At 39.7% G+C, this 214-nt stretch overlaps 1 protein-coding gene across 2 annotated transcripts in view; it reads left to right on the forward strand.

Moving 5' to 3' along the window:
• Positions 1-214, forward strand: part of dact1 (dishevelled-binding antagonist of beta-catenin 1) — a 12,588-nt gene that overhangs the window by 5,243 nt on the left and 7,131 nt on the right. The gene's annotated exons all lie outside the window — the stretch shown is intronic.

Below are 214 nucleotides of genomic sequence, written 5' to 3' on the forward strand. Positions count from 1 at the left end.
TCATCAATTAAGCTGGAGCTTTTACTTTGGATTTGTTTTTTTCTGATCAGTCTTTGCTGAAAGATCAGTAGATTAGACAGGGGCAGCTGGCCCATAGTGGGCTGCCCTCCTTCAGCCACACGAAAAAAGAGAGAGAAAGTAGTTTATTTTGCCGGTCTAAGTCTTAATCATAGACTGTATATAAAGGTCTTAATATTATTGTCCAATCAGCAGC

The sequence above is a fragment of the Morone saxatilis genome, unplaced genomic scaffold, assembly GCF_004916995.1.
Source record: "Morone saxatilis isolate NCDOM2014 unplaced genomic scaffold, NCSU_SB_2.0 Contig3, whole genome shotgun sequence".
Lineage (NCBI taxonomy): Eukaryota > Metazoa > Chordata > Actinopteri > Moronidae > Morone > Morone saxatilis.